The sequence below is a fragment of the Balaenoptera physalus genome, assembly GCF_965194825.1.
Source record: "Balaenoptera physalus genome assembly, chromosome: 15".
Classification (NCBI taxonomy): domain Eukaryota; kingdom Metazoa; phylum Chordata; class Mammalia; order Artiodactyla; family Balaenopteridae; genus Balaenoptera; species Balaenoptera physalus.
In genome coordinates, this window is record NC_138894.1 from 15,098,583 (window position 1) to 15,118,200 (window position 19,618).

General features: G+C 41.1%; 1 gene segment (V, D, J or C); it reads left to right on the top strand.

Moving 5' to 3' along the window:
• The window catches only part of LOC309643817 (immunoglobulin kappa constant-like), a 30,114-nt gene extending 15,748 nt beyond the window's left edge, over positions 1–14,366 (top strand). Inside the window, exon 2 of the C gene segment in view lies at positions 13,847–14,366.
• Positions 14,367–19,618: the final 5,252 nt, after the last annotated feature.

Sequence of the window (19,618 nt, forward strand, 5' to 3'; positions counted from 1 at the left end):
AGAAGGCAATGGTACAGGAATCCTGACAGCAGTCAGGGAGATCAATAATCCCATTGCAATAAGAATCTGAAACAGGAAGGGACCACACGTTTGAGAAGCTTCTGAGAATCCTTGAAAAGGTGCAGCCTTCACCAACATGTCACAGGGAGGCCCGGGCAGTTTTATCTGAATAACAAAAAAGGGTGAATTAACTGATTAATGAATAAACAAAATGTGGTATATCCATGCAGTGGGATATTATTCAGTAATAAAAAAGAAGGAAGCACTGATACACGCTACAGCAGAGATGAACCTTGAAAACATTAGGCTAAGTGAAAGAAGCCAAACACAAAAGACCACATGTTATGATTCTACTTTTATGGAACGTTCAGAATGAGAAAATATAGAGAAACAGGAAGTAGATTAGCAGTTGCCAGCAGCTGGGAAAGATGAGAATACTAAGAGGTGATAGAGAAGGAGAACAGAGTTTCTTTTTCGAGGTGATGAAAATATTCCCAAATTATGATGATGGTTGCATTTGTAGTGTGATATGGTGAATGTACTAAAAAACACTGAGCTGTGTACTTTAAATGGGTAGATTGTATGGCATGTAAATTATATCTCAATAGTGAGGTTACCCCCAAATCACTACCAAAAAAGGAAATGGAAAAAAATAATAGTGAGGATGGCCCCAGAAGGCTGGAAGAATGGGGGAAATCCAGGCAGCATGTGCTTTAATTCTTAAAAGCTTTTTGGTATGCTATAATCTCTTTCTCATTCTCAGTGTCTATATGTGTTTTTCTCTTTTTCCTTGGTCACACTGTCTAGAAATTTGTCTATTTTATTGATCATTTTCAAATAAATATCTCTTGGTTTTATTCACCAAAATAGCTTTGTTTTTTATGTGCTTCTGTTTTTTATTTTTACTAATTATGTCCTTCTACCTTCTTTTGGTTTATCTTGTTCTGTGGCTAGCTTCTTGAGTTTAATGCTTAGTTTACTATGTTTGGTCTCTTGGCTCTTTTTCTTTAATAAATTTATTTATTTTATTTTTGGCTGCGTTGGGTCTTCGTTGCTGCGCGTGGGCTTTCTCTAGTTGCGGCAAGCTGGGGCTACTCTTCGTTGCGGTGCGCGTGCTTCTCATTGCAGTGGCTTCTCTTGTTGTGGAGCACGGGCTCTAGGCATGCAGGCTTCAGTAGCTGTGGTGTGTGGGCTCAGTAGTTGTGGCTCGCAGGCTCTGGAGCACAGGCTCAGAAGTTGTGGTGCACGGGTTTAGCTGCTCCACGGCATGTTAGTTGCTCCGGCATGCTTCCCGGACCAGGGATCAAACAAGTGAGCCCTGCATTGGCAGGCAGATTCTTAACCACTGTGCCACCAGGGAAGTCCTCTTGGCTCTTTAATCAGTAAAGACAACACATTTTCATTTGAGACCCACTTTGATTCCATCCCATGAATTTTAATATGCAGTATTAAATACTAAGAGTATTTGATAAATACTTAATATTTAATAAATAAAATACTGCATTTTAATATGCAGTATTCTCACTGTTGTTGATGCTTCAATAATTCATTGCTCTGTAATTTGATATATTTCCTTTTTAAGATTTTTGGAGTGGTAATTTTTTAATTTCCAAGTCAGTAATTTGTTAGTTGGCTACTTTATGGCTAAGTTCTAGGTTTATTGCATTGTGGTAAAGATAATGTGACCAAAATGATTTCTACTTTGGGACAATGTATAAATGTTTCATTCTCTTTTTGGCCCAGTACACAGCTAAATGTTACAAATATTCCATAGGCATTTGAAAAGATTATGTTTTCAATGTTATATACCCAAGTATCTACTGATATATGTGTGTGTGTGTGTGTGTATTATATATACACACATATGTATTAAAATGAATTGAGACATATATCTCTTTTTCTTTTTCTAATGGGGGTCAGTATGTGGATTAGAAAGAATCTATTTGAAGATTGTGCTTCTCAACCAGGGAACTTAGAAATATTCTCAGCTACTTTTGGAAATGTCCCTTATTACATAAACACACTTGGGAAAGAGGCAAATAATCTTTAACACGTTGATGCCAGCAAAATTATTTCACACTACTGTCAGTTCTGTTATTCTACACCGGATAGGATGATGGGCCTGGGAAGGAATGAAGAAGGGAGAGAGATTCCAGTTTTCATTGTGTTGGTCCCAACTTCTTTGTATATATAGACAGTCTTCTGGTGTAATTGTCATTTTCTCAAGGTCTTATTGTGTCTCTAATAAAAATTTTTAACGTATTTTGATGCATTTTGACTCAGTATAAAAGTCCATCACTATTAAGTCTCCTTGGTGAATTGTATCTTTTATCTATAGTCAAAATATCCTAATTCACCAGCTTAGGATTCAAAATTCACAGAAGAACAGAGAGCAATGGACATTCCATTTCCTAACTGCATCCTTGCACTTCCTAAGAGCAAACTAACCTCCCCTTTTGAGGAATTACTTCCTTCTGATTAGGTGGAGTCAGCTGAGGATGTCATGGGACCGACCCTTTCCTTAGCCAAGGGGTAGCCCTTGACCCAAGCTAGGCTAAACAAACCTCCCTGCTTGCTGCATCTTGAGGAAAAGGACGCAGAGACTGAAAGCATTTCATTCTATCTAATCACTCAACCTGAGCAGGCTGTTCCTGACATAAGAACATTTGAGGATGAGCGTGAATATAAGTTAGAGACTTGGAGGCACTGCCATGACTTCAAGTGAGTTTTGACCCTCCTCACCTTCCTCACCACCACTGCCACCACCAGCCTCTCTCTCAGCCCCTAATGGTCCCTGAGCCCCAAGGGACACAACCCTCCTTGGGCCCCAAGCCCACCCATTTCCTGTCCTTGGGAAAATTGGCAGTCTCAATACCCACTGCCTTGCTATCGTGCTTTCCAAATGATATTCACAAAAACAGATCAATCTGATATAAATGTATTTCCCACAGTCTGAGCTCTTCAGTCTCATATCATTTATTATATTTGATTTTGTCCCTGGAAGTGCTCTTTCCTCTAATTCTATTTCTCCAATATTACATATTGTCTTTCCTTCAGTTAGCAGTTGCCTGACAATCCTCATCCATTGCATTAGTTGTTCCAATCATTTTATGTATTAGTTTTAAATACATCTCTTTTCAACAACATATGGCCAGATTTGTGTGTTTCATTCACTGTTCTTGGTCTTTCAGTTGTAAAGTTTTTCTCATTTATATTGTAAAGGTACAAATTTTTCCAAAAAAATTAAAGTTCTCATGCATATATATTGTGAGCATGTGTCAAAGGTTCATTTAATTTATTGATGACAGAACCAGATGATAAAGCTGGTGAAAGGAGGTCATAGATACACACACACACACACACACACACACACACACACACACACCCCTATCAAGGCTAGAATAAGATTGCTAAACAAGATTCAAAACTGGCTAATGTCCTACAGAGCAATAAAACCATAAGCCTTGGAGTGGTCTTCCCAGACAAAAATCATTTGTCAATTTCATGATATCAGTTTTTTCTAGGCTAATATCTAACTTTTTGGAATCTAGTCTTTAATCAGTAGTAAATACAAGTCAAACAAACTTTATTTCTCTAGCAAATCAAAGGACCTTGAAAGGACACATGGTGTTGAAGAAAAATCATGTACGACAGTTATTAAAGAATGGTAAGGCTTGGGAATTCCCTGGCAGTCCAGTGGTTGGGACTCCTAGCTTTAACTGCCAAGTGCCCAGGTTTGACCTCTGGTCAAGGCTCCCACAAGCCACGCAGCACGGCCAAAAAAAAAAAATGGTAAGGCAGACCCTATTCCGGACCATTACCATCATAAGTGTAGGGACCACCATGCAGCAATGGGGTTATACAGAAGGGGAGAGAGATTGGGCTTCAAATACAAGGACTAGTGGGAATTTATAGCCAAGGAGCAGGGTAGGGGTCAGTGGATAGAAAATTTCTAAGAGGAAACATCAGGGGGAATTCTGATTCTGGCTGAACCAACTTGATGGGAGCCTTGCTGAAGGCAGGCCAGGGTCCTCAGACATTACCTGGGAGATGATGGAATATAAGGAATTCAATTAGATATCAAGGGGGATGCAGGATGGGGAATTCTGGTTAAACTGACTTAGCAGGATTCTTGCTAAAACTGGACAATGCAGTGATAAACACAGAAGCCCAAAATTCAGGGCCTGCTTGAGAAGAGAGTTCAGAGGAGCCTGAGTAGAGTTCGGTCAAGGAGAGAATTTTTCTCAGTAGTCATCATTTTGCCTTATCTTCAAGCTTTGGATAACTTAACTTTTATTATAGTTTGTTCTATTTGGACTTGGCCTGCCCATCTTATTTTATATTTCTGATTATCATATTTTTCTCTTGATTTTTTATTTCCTTGTCCTGAATTTTGCTACTTTGGTTTATTAATTTTTTTTCTTCTTCTGGTGCTTTGGAAGACTTTTATCCCATTGCTGTTGAATGCCTGTCACTTGACCCCTTTTTATTTCCATCACTAGTCACATGGCCTGAAGGGCAAGTGCCAGGCATCCCGGGTGTTACTCTACCTTCCACCAGACCCCATCCCACTTCCAGCCCCAATGTCTTTTAACTCCGAGGTGCATGTGCTTTTTTGAGGGCTTTGTGGGAAAAACTAGTATTGGCTGCTTCAAGGACCCCTGCCTATTTTTGTGATGGAATGGAAGATTCTAGATTCTAGTTGCTCCATCATTTCAATCATGTAATTTAAATCTGTGCAGTTTTCCCCCAATTTTTTTTTCTCCTAACAGGATCCTTTGTGATGTTCCAATCATGGGATACATTTATTCTCATTTTTATGTTTTTTCTGTCATTGCAAAGGGAGTTTGAGAGTGGTGGACAGGTCCATCATGTTCAATGTAAAAGTCCACATTATTCCTTGCTTCAGTTGTTGGGTTTCTTGATTTTTCTTTTTGTTTCTTTGTTGTTTGTTTTCTTGCCACCCTGCCCTCTTCCCATCCTTCCCTCTTAGGTTCGGAACTCTAGTCTCAGCCAGGATGATCAGGGCACTTTGGGGTAGAGGGTGCGTTAAGGGGAAGGGAATGATCTGTGTGTCTTTCCCCAGCACCAGACTAATAGCCCTTAAATGTGATGCTGATTAGTATCGGGAGAAGAGCCAGGAACCAGCCTAGTTTAACCCCACTTAGAACCCAAAGGAGACAATTTAAGAAAGATACAGTTGAAGATGATGAATTAAACTCACACATTCAATCACAATACCCCCTTGTTTAAAAACAAAATTAAGGGGCTTCTCTGGTGGTGCAGTGGTTAAGAATCCGCCTGCCAATGCAGGGGACACGGGTTTGAGCCCTGGTCCGGGAAGATCCCACATCTCACAGAGCAAATAAGCCCACGCACCACAACTACTGAGCCTGCGCTCTAGAGCCCGCGAGCCACAACTACTGAAGCCTGTGTGCCTAGAGGCCGTGCTCCGCAACAAGAGAAGCCACCGTAATGAGAAGCCAGCGCACCGCAAAAAAAGAGCAGCCCCCGCTCACCACGACTAAAGAAAGCCCGTGCGCGGCAACAAAGACCCAACACAGCCAAAAAGTAAATAAATAAATAAATACTTTAAAAAAAAAACAAAATTAAAAAAACCTAAAATGCAAAAAAAAAAAAATTTCAGAAATTATTTTAAAGAAATAAACCCACAGGGAATTCCCTGGCGGTCCAGTGGTTAGGACTCTGCACTCTCATTGCCAAGGGTCCGGGTTCAATCCCTGGTCAGGGAACTAAAATCCCACAAGCATCACGGTGCAGCCAAAATAATAATAAGAATAATAATAAACAAACCTACAAGGACAAGAAGAACAGGGCAGAGTCAACAGCAGCAAAATATTAGGTTGAGTGGTAACCACCTTAACTGACCCGTGGAGCTGAACAGAAGAGCTGGTGGAACTCGAAAGCAGAGAGAGATTGAAATCCTTTTGAAATGGGATCTGGATATACATATTGAGGGAATGAGGCAACGTCGCAGAGTGCGCAGGAAAGATGCAGAGCCCAGGTCCTTAGTCAAGATGAGCAAGACTGGGGGGGGGGGCATGGTCAGAGGGGTGGGAGGGGGCACTCAGTGAGGGTCCCTGAGCCAGCACAAAGCAGAGTAGAGTGTCCATAAAGGACCTGAGGATTTTGACAACAAAGGCAAGAAGTGTGAAGAGCCAAACCTGAATTCACGTACTCCACAGCTGACAGCGGAGCTGGTCCGCGATGGGTTTCTCTGAGTAGGGTGAGAGGAGACGCAGGGCTGGGTGCCAAGCAGACAGACAGGGAGCCAGGGAACTCCAGGGCCGCGCTCAAAGGGCTCATCACTAGTGGAAACCCGCTGGAAACCACAAGCCTCAATATGTAAATCTCCAAGGGTCCATAAGCCCTGGTACGTTGCTGCTGTTGTCTCTTTCACTCTAGAACGTCAAGAAACACCTGCAGCCTTAATGTCCTCGTGGAAACAAGATGAGTGTCTACATTTTCCAGAGTGGGACCAAAATCTTGGGTCACGTTTACAGCACGCGCGTTTGCACGTGGTTGGGCAAAGGACTTTGCTTCTCTCAGCATGTCTCTCTTCAGAGATGAATGGAAAGAGAGACAGCTCCAAAGCAGCAAAGCAGCAGCGAGTTTCCAAGTGACCTCCTCTGTCTCCCTCCTTCCAGGCTAATGAAGCCATCCTTGCCCCCTTGGAGACGCAGGGCAGATGTCCATTTGTGGCACTCTAGCCCGAAGACCGGCAATTGATCAGATTCTGAGCACCACTGAATGCGGACTCCAGAATTTCCTCCTACCCTCTTGGAATATCAGCTTAAGTCAAGTACAAATGACAGACACTATGATCCTAAGGAGGGAGGGATCAAACTGAAGTCAAAGAATCACCTGCCGGGGACTCTACTGTGAATGACGAGCTGAAGAAAACCTTTGAACCACAAACTTCAGGATGGATTATCAGACACAAATATTCTGGAGCCAGGTAGGGAAGCCCCCACCCTTCAAACTTTGTGAAGAGCAAAATTGTGTCATTGTGTCTCTAAAACGCTGGGTGATTTACTCTATGGTACTGGTGGGAGGCAGACCTCTCAAATAGGCTGGTTAATCATCCTACGTCATCCTCTTATTGGCTGCTTTGTGCTCCAATGCAAAGCTCTATCATAATTAGTTTATGGTGAAGATGTCAGTTATTTTCTATTTTTTTAGAGACTATTTTTCTACTCATTTCCAACCTGGGGACAATCTAAGGAGTTTCCTTTTTCTCCCCTCACCCCAGTGTTTTCTGCCAAGTGCATTGCTTCCATTGGGTGACTTCATTCCCAGGGTCTAATCTGCAGACTGGTGCAACTAAGTGCATGAGCTCTGAGTGGAAATCCCAGCTCTGCCACTCACTGCCATGAGCAAGTCACTTAACCTCTCTGCACTCAAGTTTCCTCGTCTACAAAATAAGGGATAGAGTAGTCTCTAGTTCCTAAATTTGGAGGGATAATTAAATGTGGTGACCAACGTACAATGTCTGGCACTCCACAAATGCTCAATAAATTTCAACTATTTAGATTGGTATTGCTTGCATCTCTGCAGAGAAAATCACTTTCTATCCTCTTTAATATCCATGTCGACTGTGTCCTCAGTGTAATTTTTACACTTAATTTCCACTCTCTATCTCCAATTTGCTTTCTCTCTTTCTTCGTCTTCTGGTGAGATCCACTGCTGATTCTGCTATTCAAGGTAACTAGCAAAGCTCTCAGTGACAAAATCAATGAAGGCTACCCTAATCTTCAGAATTACTATTACAATTTCTTTTGTAAAACTTACTATTTCAGTGGTCTGTATTAGTCCTTGGTCCATTATAATTTATCAGCTCTGATCTATTATTGATTTTCAACTATTTGTGGTAGGGTTGTATTTTTGTTTTTTGGGGTTTTTTTCTTTCATTCATTCTGCAAATGTTTGTTGAGCATTTACCAAGTGAAGATGCTGGACTGGGCCTTCCAAATATAAGACAATGAAACATCAACCAGCTTACAATCCAGTAGGGTCGAAAGAATCTGACAGCAGATAAGAGCAACTAGGTGTTCTAGGCCCAGTGACCTCCCTCTGTACTCTACAAAGTTGAGTCACTTGCTAGGAGATAACGCAACAGAAGGTCTCTCTTGAGTTGAGTCTTGAAAGACAATTTGTTGTTCACAAGCTCATGGAGGTGAGCAAAAGTGTCTCCAAGAAGAGGGAGAGTTTTGTAAAAGCTGTAGGTCACAGAAGTACAGTAAGGGCTTGAAGATGCTGGGAGCAATGTATGCTAAGGTGGGAATAGAAGTTTAAGAGGGAAACAGGACTGCAATAAGTAAAGCTGGACTCACAGCAAAATGAGGTCTTCAGGGCCCTTGATGCGGTTACTATGGAAACACCAAGGCACGCCATGATTCCCTGGCAGCTCCAAAGACAGCATGCACCTGGTTCAGCTCATTGTGGCATGGTGGGTACCCCTCTAGCTCTACCTATTCTGTGACAACAGACAACCAACCAAGTAAAGTCTGCTTTTCTACTCTTTTGATCTTTGCTTTTGTTTCACAGGCCATCTATAGCTTCATTCCAAAATAGATTTCAAAATAAGACATGGGCCTTTGTTTGATACGCATTTAGTCTTTTTTGAAACAACATGGTGGCAAAGGAGAGGTTCAAATAGGAAAACATTCTTTATTAATATTATTAACGAAAGAAGCTAAAAAGTTTCATAATGACATTGAATGAGGTTTATCATTTGCAAAAGCCCCCCCACCCCACGAGAAGGTATAAAGAAGTGCACTTTTTAAAATGAGCTTATTTATAAAACAGAAATAGAGTCACAGATGTAGAAAACAAACTTATGGTTACCAAAGGGGAAAGGCAGGGGAGAGATAAATTAGGAGTTTGGGATTAACAGATACACACTACTGTACATAAAATGGATAAACAACAAGGTCCTACTGTATAGCCCAGGGAATTACATTCAATATCTTGTAATAATGTATAATGGAAAAGAATGTGAAAAAGAATATATATATAAAAGTATATGTATGTGTGTATATAGCTGAATCACTTTGCTGTACACCTGAATCTAGCACAACATTGTAAATCAACTATATTTCAATTGCTTGAAAGTACAGGGTTTTTTTTTTTTAATGTGCTTATCTTTCTTTGTAATTTATATTCAACCTACTTTCCAAAAAATAAACAAACAAAATTAATAAATAAATAAGCAGCAGTCCAGATGTGGGACACTGTTAAAATATGGGACCATCAGGCCATAGATATAAATAAATCATCTTCTAGGATTTTAGAGCTCACCTAAGAATGACAAACATTCTCTGTCAGGGAAGCCGCAGGCCCTCCACTCCTGCTTGAGAAGGGAGTTAAGCTTCAGTAGCTGACCCAGGGCTCCGTTCCCCTTAGGTGAGAAGGGTTTTTGCACAGTGAGACAGTGGATAGCTACCACTGTGGGGGACGTTCAGTGGAGGAACCAAGCTGGAGATCAAACGTGAGTAAAACCTAAACTTTCCTTTCTCGGTTGTCTGTGTCTTATGGTCCCTGTGTCTCTGAAGTGATCCGTATGCCGACTCTTTGAAACCCGACTCTGAGATCCTCCAGGGCAAAGCTACAGTCCGTAATCAAACTGGAGAATTGATTGCACGTTTTCTATGAAGAACAAGAGTCAGGCATTGGGTGAGAATACCTTGTCTGAGTGATAGTTTCAGAAATTTATTGGGGAGCAAAGCATATGTTTTGAACAGAGCTTTGCTCAATGGTCAGGAAGGGACACAGTTTTTGTACAGGAGCGAGGTTAAGAGGAAACTTTGTGTCTATACTTTCGGCTCAGGAACCAAAATAGAGATCAAACGTAAGTATTTTTTTCAACTGACTCTTTGCCGTTTCTGTCTAATTGGTTTGCTTTTTGTTCCTTTTTGCGTGTTTTCATTCATTAGGTGTCAGGGATAAAACAAATTTCATTCCCAGATTAGGTACAGAGGAAGGGAAATTGTTCTACAGGAGGCTAACTGATGACTAATTTTTAAGATTTCCAAACCAAAATAACTGAATTGGGGAAGGGGGCTTGCTGCCCTTTCAGGGTAGGGTTTTGTGCAAGTGGAAGTTAAGGGGAATCACTGTGGTTCACTTTCAGCCCAGGGACCACAGTGGAGATTAAACGTGAGTACATTTTTGCTCAGTTATTTGTGAGGTTTTCATCCTGCTGTATCATTTGTGCAAATTTGTGACATTTTGGTTAAATGAGCCATTCCTGGTGACCCAAAAGTAAAAGGCAGAAAACCAGAAGATAGTCAATTTTTAAGCTGAACAAACAGAAAAGTTGTTGAATTTGTAAGGAGAGTAGGGTTTGTGGAGAGAAAGGGGAAGAAAAATCTGGATTTTTCTGTGAATTAGCCTTTTTCCTGTGAGTGGCTTCAGAGGGAGGTTGTTGATCGGGGGGTGGGTGTTAGCTCACTCACTGTGGCTTACGTTCGGCCAAGGGACCAAGGTGGAAATCAAACGTAAGTGCACTTTTCTACTCCCTTTTCTTATAGAGTCGTGAAATTTGGGGGTTTTCATGCTTGGGATATGAGTTGAGGTCACTTTCGAAGAGAATGGGATTCTTCTGAAAATTAGATCAGAAAGGGACTGAAAATCAGGTTGTCTCGGAAGAGCAAAGAGCTAGTTAGTTGACGTGGCATCTAAATGGCCAGATTTTTCTCTGTATCCGACCGTCAAATGACTTTAGCAGCAAAAACAGGTTTTTGTTGAGGGGAAAGTAATTAAGTTAACGCTGAGGATCACCTTTGGCCAAGGGACACGTCTGGAGATTAAACGTAAGTAATTTTTCTGTACTACCTTCTGAAATGTGTCTGGGTCTAAATGCCAGTGTTGACTTTTAGAGGCTTAAGTATGAGTTTTGTGGAGATGGGTAAATGAGAACATTTCAGATTTATTATCAGTTTCAAAAGTTAAACTCAGCTCCAAACCTGGATTTGTAGACAAAAAGATTAATCTACACCAAATGACTCAAAGGGAAAAAAAATTAGTGTCGATGAAAAAGGAATCCTTGCAGCTCTAAAAGAGCTAAAGCGAATTAACTTTCATTGAAATTTGCCAAATATTGTATTGATTTTTGCTCGTATGTACAACACGGAAAAGTAGAGAAATGTATTTCTTAGTCTGTTTTCTCTCTTCTGTCCGATATATTATTTTATGAGAATAAAAATCAATAGGATGCACTACAAAATCAGTAAGAAGTTAGAAAAGCATATTTATTTGTATTAAAGTTGCCGCTTAATTGTGAATCAGCAGCGATGTCATTTTTAGAGGTTAAAATGAGTGCTAAACTGTCAATATTTAGAAATTCTATAGAGATTCTATACCTTAACAGATTACTCGTTTTTAAAAAACTACATTTCTGTATTAGACTAAACTGGAAATGATCTCTTATCATAATGGAGGAAAGACGGTTGTCCCCAAAAGCTCAGTTTTGAAGTAATTTGTTTAAGTGAAGGAAAATAAAATAATTGCGTTTTTTAGATGCCCACGGACATGTAGAAAAATAGGAAATATTTTGAGTATGTTCTTTGTTATTACTTGCTGGTGTTTTTATACTGCAGAGGAGGCCGTGGCACAGCTAGGGTGGTCTGTAGACTTCTTGGCGGTCTTTTTTCGTGATTGAATGACGTTGGCGGCCGGGTCCCAGGACTCTGGTGACGGCGCACCTGGCCGCTAAATGCCGCCAAAGGCCACGGCAACCCCGCGATCGCCCGTTCAGCTGTGCTGTGGCCCTCTTTCCTGACACAGTGATACAAATAATGTCGCTAACGGAAGAGAACAGAAATGTGATGGGCATGAGTTAACACGGGGAAAACAGGGAGAAACCTGATTTTTATTAGCGAGTCCAGAAATGAAATTCACATTATTATATCCTCTTAATAAAAATTTCCAGTAGAAGACTATAAAGAACTTAAAGCTATTTTTTCGCAGTGATATGTAATTTTTTAAATATCTTCTCATCAAATGTATTTAAGTCATAAAAGCTCAATCCAAATGAAATATATATATATATATATATATATATATATATATATTTCACACACATATATATATGTATATATATAAATTCTTTCAGGGCAAAATCGACACCAGCAAAAATATAACTGAAGGCCAGCAATCTGGCCGTTCAGGTTTTGATCAATTAATTTTTACTGAGTTCAAAATAAATATCATTAAGGTATATTCGTTGACAAAAAATAAGATAAATTTGTGACATGTTTTTAATTCTCAGAAATTTAGTGGCTTCAGTAGGATTATATTTCAGGTGTACAAAATATCTAACCATATATAAATGCCATTGATAAAAACTTAATAGAATGTATTTTCCAATCCCCTCATTCTGTGATTAGAACATTTTTAATCTGGCTATTTTAATTATATACCTTTTAAAATAGTTTAGTTATTTGTTATTGTCATTGTTGTTTACGCCAGGTAATTTCAAAAGCAATACTTGAAAAAGATTATTTTTGGTTTGTGACAACCTGACAGGACTATTTTAGGGCCATTTTAAAACTATTTTCAAACTATTTAAACTATGTAAGTATTTTAAACTGTTCTAAAACTGTATTTAGGGCCTTTTAAACATCTTTTAATAAATTTTAAACTCCATTAGAAAGCTAGTAAGAGGTCTTACAAGAGTTTCCATATCAAATATGCTAATTGTTTAATGCAAGATAGAAAGTTTAAAGCTATCAAAAATTGATCCAAATAGGAGTATCTTCATAGAATATTTCCTCTCCTTTTTTTCTAGAATTCATATTATTTTGCTACTAAGGCTATTTTATAAAATTCTCTGCAAAAAAATAGTGATGATGGTTAGAAGAGAAGAAAGTATCAAAACATTAAAAATTCAGTATCTTATATTAAACTGCTTAGTTAACATGGAGGCTTATAGCTTTATAAAGGTTTATAGCTTTATAAAAATCTCTTCACTTATCTGTGACTTCTCACAGCAAAAGAAGATTCTTGATTTGTTATTTAACTCACGCTCTCCCACCTGAGGGCTTGAAGGCCCACAAAGGGCGTTTCCAGCAGGCCATCTGGCAGCTGTTCATGGTCAGAAGTGAAGCTAGCCAGTTCCTCCTGGGCAGGTGGCCAAAATTACAGTTGACCCTCCTGGTCTGGCTGAACCTTGCCCCATATGGTGACAGCCATCAGGCCAGGACCCAGGTCTCCCTCTGAGGCCTTTGCGAGGAGTGGGTGAGTTGCTGGCCTGATCACAGAGGGTGAAGGGGCCGATCCCCCCACCGACCCGGGCCCAGACTGAGTTTGGGGCTCACCCTGCATGGTGGGTCTGACCCCAACACGCCCAAAGGAAGCCCAGGAAGTGAAAGGCAGCCTGATATCACTGCACAGAACTAGGAGAGGCGCAGGGGAAATGGTCTGTGCAAGTCCTGTTCTCACTTCTAAACTCTGAGGGGTCCAATGAAGTGGTTCTGTTTCTTGGCCTGAAGCACTGGGTTCCCTGCAGGAGGCAGAGAACACAGATGAAGGAGAGAAAGGTAAGGTGAGAAGAGCATGCAGAGAGCTTCGAAAGGCTGCAAAGAGTTCAAACAAAGCAATTTAGAACTTTCTTAAGGGGTAGGGGCTATAGGGAAAATCACCAAATCATGGCGATGAGAAATATGCTTCCTGGCTTCCCTAGTTGCTCCCTGGTTGCCACAGAATAAGCAGGCTGCTCTCTGCATGTCTGTCCCTTACAGTTCCAGGCTCACCCACAAACAATGCACCCAAGTGGAGAACTTCCCTGTTACTTAAACACCACTCTCTGTGCTTCCTTCCTCAGGGTCTGATGCCCAGCCATCTGCCTTCCTCTTCCACCCATCTGAACAGCAGTTAGAGACTGGAACTGCCTCTTTCGTGTGCTTTGTGAATGGCTTTTACCCCAAAACTATCACAGTCAGCTGGAAAGTGGATGGAGTTGTCCAGGACAGCAACATCCAGGAGAGTTTCACTGAGCAGGACAGCAAGGACAGCACATACAGCCTCAGCAGCACCCTGACGCTGCCCAGTTCCCAGTACCAAAGCCACAGTCTCTACACCTGCGAGGTCAGTCACCAGTCCCTGGCCTCCGCCCTGGTCAAGAGCTTCAATAAGAACGAATGTTAGAGCGAGAGGCCCGCAGGCTCGTGCATCACCTGTGCTGGGTCCCAGCCCCCTCCCTCGCCTCCTCAGGCCTCAGGCCCTTTTCCCTAGTGCAATCCTCCAGCCCATCTCCCCACCTCATCCTCCTCCCCCTCTTTGGCTTTAATCATGCAAATGTTGGGGGGAAAATGAATAAATAAAGTGAATCTTTGCACCTGTGATTTCTCTCTCCTTCCTGACTTAAGCCTTTTAAACATTGTTTTTTTTTCTTTTCTTTTTTTTTTAACATGTTTATTGGAGTATAATTGCTTTACAATGGTGTGTTAGTTTCTGCTTTATAACAAAGTGAATCAGTTATACATATACATATGTCCCCATATCTCCTCCCTCTTGCATCTCCTTCCCTCCTACCCTCCCTATCCCACCCCTCTAGGTGGTCACAAAGCACCGAGCTGATCTCCCTGTCCTACTTGGCTGCTTCCCACTAGCTATCTATTTTACGTTTGGGAGTGTATATACGTCCATGCCACTCTCTCACTTTGTCCCAGCTTAGCCTTCCCCCTCCCCGTATCCTCAAGTCCATTCTCTAGTAGGTCTGCATCTTTATTCCCGTCTTGCCCCTAGGTTCTTCATGACCTTTTTTTTTTTTTTTAGATTCCATATATATGTGTTAGCATACGGTATTTGTTTTTCTCTTTCTGACTTACTTCACTCTGTATGACAGTCTCTAGGTCCATCCACCTCACGAAGATGTACAGATTGCCAACAGACACATGAAAGAATGCTCAACATCATTAATCATTAGAGAAATGCAAATCAAAACTAAACTGCAATGAGATATCATCTCACACCGGTCAGAATGGCCATCATCAAAAAATCTACACAAAATAAATGCTGGAGAGGGTGTGGAGAAAAGGGAACCGTCTTGCACTGTTGGTGGGAATGTAAATTGATACAGCCACTATAGAGAACAGTATGGAGGTTCCTTAAAAAACTAAAAATAGAACTACCATACGACCCAGTAATCCCACTACTGGGCATATACCCTGAGAAAACCATAATTCGAAAAGAGTCACGTACCACAATGTTCATTGCACCTCTATTTACAATAGCCAGGACATGGAAGCAACCTAAGTGTCCATCAACAGACAAATGGATAAAGAACATGTGGCACATATATACAATGGAATATTACTCAGCCATAAAAAGGAACAAAACATTGTTTTTCTAATGACCCAGTTTATCTTCCAAGGCAGGGGTCCCCAGTGGGTTGCATGGCAGGAGGTGAGTGGCAGGCAAGTGAGAGAAGCTTCGTCTGCAGCTCCCCATCGCCTGCCTTACCACCTGAACCATCACCAACCCCTCCCACCACCTCCCCCCGCCCTGTGAAAAAATTGTCTTCCACCCGGTCCCTGGTGCCAAAAAGGTTGGGGACTGCTGCCAGCAGTTCTAAGGAACTAAATATTGAGTTGCTAAAAACTACACCATCATTTATAAAAATCATCATCCTCCATTCTACCCTACCATACTGTCCTCTATAAGACACTCTTCCATAAAACCCATAAGCCACCTTTCTTCCCAGCCCTCTCCTGGGCCATGGTATGAGAGGCTTGCTTCTTCTTCTTTTTTTTTTTTTTTTAAATTAATTTATTTAATTTATTTTATTTTTGGCTGCATTGGGTCTTCATTGCTGCACACAGGCTTTCTCTCGTTGCGGCAAGCGGGCTTCTCATTGCGGTGGCTTCTCTTGTTGCGGAGCATGGGCTCTAGGTGCACAGTAGTTGCGGTGCACGGGCTCAGTAGTTGTGGCGCACGGGCTTAATTGCTCCGTGGCATGTGGGATCTTCCCGGACCAGGTCTCGAACCCGTGTCCCCTGCATTGGCAGGGAGATTCTCAACCACTGCGCCACCAGGGAAGCCCCTTTTTTTTTTTTTAATTGAAATATAGTTAATTTACAATGTTGTGTTAGTTTCAGGGGTACAGCAAAGTGATTCAGTTGTCCATATACATATATCCACTCTATTTTAGATTCTACTCCCATATAGGTCATTACAGAGTATTGAGTACTGTTCCCTGTGCCATACAGTAGGTTCTTATTAGTTATCTACTTTATTGGGATTGAGATGCTTGCTTCTTTGATTCCCCTCTTCAGTAGGCCCTCAGCGTCCTTTTAAGGGTGACGGTTCTTACTATCACATATTCTTTGATCCAGCCGAATCTAATTTACCAAAAGCAAATCTATCAAAAGAAGGGAACAGCTGGAAAGAGAGTCATCCATTGCAACACTATGTAAAATAACAAAACAATGATAACAACGTAAGTGAACAAGCAATAGGAAATGTTCAAGTCCGTTATGGCACTTCAACTTAAGGGAACATGATGCCTTCATTACATTTTACATACAATACGTATTGAGGGCCTCCTATCTGCCAAAGACCATGCTGATTGTTTTCCACAACATAATTTAATTCTCACTACGTTACATGGTTAAAAGCGTTCATTAAAATGTGAGTCAGGTTCTATAAAGCTGAGAGACATTCATACTCTATAACCCAGCAATCCTACACCTGAATGACTGTGTCCCTGTCCACCAAAAAAACTCATGCAAGAATTTTTCAGAGTAGCTTCATTAATAAAAGCCAAAAACTGGAAACAATCCAAATGTCCACCAACAGGAGAATGGGTCATTAACTTGTAGCATGTTTGCACATTGGAATACTATTCAACATGAGAACTAATAAACTACAACTGTACCCAACAACAATGATGAATCTCATAAACACGACATAAGCAAAAGAAACCAAGCACAAAAGACATGTCCTAAATATTATCATCTATATAAAGTTCAAAACCAGGAAAAATACAACTAGAAATTGAGATAGGGATTACTTTTGGCTGGGGGGTGGGGTAAGGTAATGCCTAGAAGGAGACAAGAAGGGGCTTATGAAGTTTTGGTAATGCGATGTGTGCCACTTTGTGAAACTTTACCGAGCTGTAAAATTATGATCTGTGCACATCTCTGTATATACATTCTACTTCAAGATAAGTTCACATAAAGAAATATACTCAATTTACAGATAAGAGAGGCTAAGAGGCATAAGTGATAGGTCAAGGCCACACAGCTGGTAAGTGGTGGTCCAGGAATCAAATCCCTTACCTGCCTAATTCTGCTCTCTCTCTCTCTTTTTTTTTTTTTTAAATACTTATTTACTTGGCTGCGCTGGGTCTTAGTTGCGGCATGCGGGATCTTTAGTTGCGGCACGAGGGATTTTTTAGTTGCAGCATGTGGGATCTAGTTCCCTGACCAGGGATCAAACCCATGCCCCCTGCATCGAGGGTGAGGAGTCTTAATCGTTGGACCACCAGGGAAGTCCCCTAATTCTGCTCTCTTGACACGTATACAATTCTGCCTTCTAGTACTTACAATGCTGCACAGAATAGAGGGTCAAATGCTACCTTCCCAGGGACTCCTCCTCTATCTGGCTAACCAGGAGCATACATACATAGAAATGGAACCTTCAACAATGGGCAAAGGATGGAATTAACCTGGTCCAGATATTGGGATCCCATGTATGAAAGGATATGTGTTTGGGAAGTGGGGGGCAAGAGGGACACATATAAAACCAACTTTGACTCTCCTCCCCCACTTCTGTGGGTGCACCCCAGCCCTTCCCCTCTCACTTACTCATCCATCCAAACATTTACTAAGCACCTTTCTTAGCCTATACCCTGAAAGAGGTACAGAAGTAACTAAAATGGTGTCCTTTCCCTCAATAAATTTATAATCCAATTTTTCTTCTCTTTTTTCCTTTCCTTTGTCAGTCCTGGAGCAAGTGGGAAAGAACACTCATGGAAAAAAGTGGATAGAAGGACAACACTGACGTTGTACCTCTTGAGAATATTCATTATTATCACGTCTTTGAAATTTTGGAGGTCTGAGTAGAGTTCAGAAAGACTCAGTACTGTCCCTTCAAATGACATAAACTTTCTCATTCATCTCTGGTGGCAAAACTCAACAATCAATGGCACATCTGATCCCAAGCAAGGGTCTTCTCATAAAGCAAAACTCTGAAACCAGACCCACCATGACCCAAAGAAGTGAAGACAGGTGTTATGGGTTGAATTGTGTCCCTCAAAAAGATACGCTCAAATTCCCATTCCCTATAAATGTGACTTCATTTCGGAATAGGGTTCTTGCAGATGTAAATACTGAAATGCCGGTGAAGATGCAGTGAACTGGATCTTTCATACATTGCTGGTAGAAAAGTAAGATGCCTCAGGCAACGCTCTAGAAAATAGTTTGTCAGTTTCTTAAAAAACTAAACAAAATACACCAGCAATTGCATTCCAGGGCATTTATCCCCCCAAAATGAAAAAGTACGTCCACACAGAAACCTGTACCTAGTTTTCATAACACGTTTGTATGTATAACTAAAAACTGGAAACAACCAACATGGCCCTCAATAGGTGACTCAAAAGGTGACTCAGTAGATCCCTCAACATGCTTCTCAATAGGCTGAACAAATTGTGATACATCCATGTCATGGATGCCATGTAGCAATAAAAAGAAACAAAGTGGGCTTCCCTGGTGGCACAGTGGTTGAGAGTCTGCCTGCCAATGCAGGGGACACGGGTTCGAGCCCTGGTCTGGGAAGATCCCACATGCCGCGGAGCAGCTGGGCCCGTGAGCCACAACTACTGAGCCTGCGCGTCTGGAGCCTGTGCTCCGCAACAAGAGAGGCCGCGATAGTGAGAGGCCCGCGCACCGCGATGAAGAGTGGTTCCCGCTTGCCGCAACTAGAGAAAGCCCTCGCACAGAAATGAAGACCCAACACAGCCAAAAATAAATAAATAAATAAAAATAAATTTTAAAAATAAAGGAATTCCTTTAAAAAAAAAAAAGAAAGAAACAAAGTACTGATACATGCAACAACTTGGATGATTCTGAAGTGTACTATACTGAGTGAAAAAAAGCCAGTCTCAACAGGTCACATAGTACATGATTCTTTTTTTTTTTTTTAATTGGGGTATAGTTGTTTTACAATGTTGTGTTAGTTTCTACTGTACAGCGAAGTGGAGTTCGCTGTGCTATACAGCAGGTTCTTATTAGTTATCTATTTTATACATATTAGTGTATATTTGTCAATCCCAATCTCCCAATTCATCCCACCCCTCATCCCCCACTTTCCCCCCTTGGTGTCCATACATTTGTTCTCTACATCTGTGTCTCTATTTCTGCCTTGCAAACCAGTTCATCTGTAACATTTTTCTAGATTCCACATATATGTGTTAATATACGATATTTGTTTTTCTCTTTCTCACTTACTTGACTCTGTATGATAGTCTCTAGGTCCTTCCATGTCTCTACAAATGACCCAATTTCGTTCCTTTTTATGGCTGAGTAATACAGTACATGATTCTTTTCCCATAACGTTCTTTTTTTCTTTTCTTTTTCTTGGCTGCGCCGAAGAC